We start from the raw sequence: 1,303 nt of genomic DNA, 5'->3' as shown, positions 1-1,303 counted from the left end.
GGCAGGAGGATTGTTGTGAGTTCGAGGCCAACCTGGGAGACAAAGTGAGTTCAAAACCATCCTGAACTGCATGGTGAGACTCTGTCTCAAAAAGACAAAAAAAAAGACCAAAAACAAAACAAAACAATAAAAAAAGGACAAAAAGCGATATAAAAAAAAAACTCAGCCTGAATGTTGGGAGCCGCTGGAGTTGGTTGTTGGTCGTGTGTGAGGGTGGGACAGAGCCAGAGTGCCTCGGGCAGTCAAGCTACCTCAGTATTGAAAAAAGTATCCTGCTTGGTACCAGGAATCGAACTACAGTCTTAGTTTTAGTCACTAGGCAACATTATCTCTCATGATACTACTTTGCAAGTGTATAAAATAAATGCCTCTACTGTTGGGGTCAGTCCTCGTGCTCATCAGGCAAGAGGTAACTCCACGTGACCCTGGCTATTGTTTTTTGTTTTTTGTTTTTTTTTTTCCTGGCTATTGTTGCTTGTCTTTATTTTCCAAATCCTCTCACCATTTTCTCCTGGGGACCACTGAGAGACCACCAAGAAACCACCGACTCCCACATCTGAGCAATTTAGGGTGATGCTGTCTCAGAAAAAATAGCTAGGTATGGCAGCATACACCTGTAATTTTAGCACTCTAGAGGCGAGGCCAGAAGCATTACCTTGAGTTCCAGGCTACCCTGGGCTACATAGTGAGTTCAAGGCCAGCTGAACTACATAGTGAGACCCTGTCTCAAAAAAAAAACAAAAATAAATAAACACAGGCTGTAGATGCCGCTCAGGGCAAAGGCTCTCTGGATTCAAGTTCCAGTACTACCAAAGACTTTTTTAAAAGTTGCAGTTTTTTTGGAGATATACCTCAGTGGCACAGCGCCTGCCTGGCAAGCATGAGGTGGTGAGTTTGAGTCCCAGTATCAAAAAAAAGAAAAGTCGCAATCCTGGGCCAGGGATATAGCTCAGCAGCACAGCGCCTGCCTGGCAAGTGTGAGGTCCCAAGTTTGACTCCTGATACCAAAAATAAATAAATAAATAAATAAATGTTACAATTTCCAAAACCAATGGAAAGATAATTGACCTAATTTAGGTCTCCCGCCTTACTGACTTGATTTTTCTTCTCCTTCTCCTTCTTCTGTGTATATACTAGTGAGATAGGAGATTTGGGGGGGGGGTGCCAAAACTGGCTGGCAAAGTAGGTGTGACCTGTTGATTATAAAATCCCAGGACAAGCTGGGGATTTAGCTCAGCGGCACAGCGCCTGCCTGGCTGAGCGCAACGTCGTGAGTTCGATTCCTGGTACCGAAAAAATCAAA

The sequence above is a fragment of the Chinchilla lanigera genome, unplaced genomic scaffold, assembly GCF_000276665.1.
Source record: "Chinchilla lanigera isolate Chin_1 unplaced genomic scaffold, ChiLan1.0 scaffold00083, whole genome shotgun sequence".
NCBI classification, from domain to species: domain Eukaryota; kingdom Metazoa; phylum Chordata; class Mammalia; order Rodentia; family Chinchillidae; genus Chinchilla; species Chinchilla lanigera.
This window is presented reverse-complemented; position numbering follows the sequence as displayed.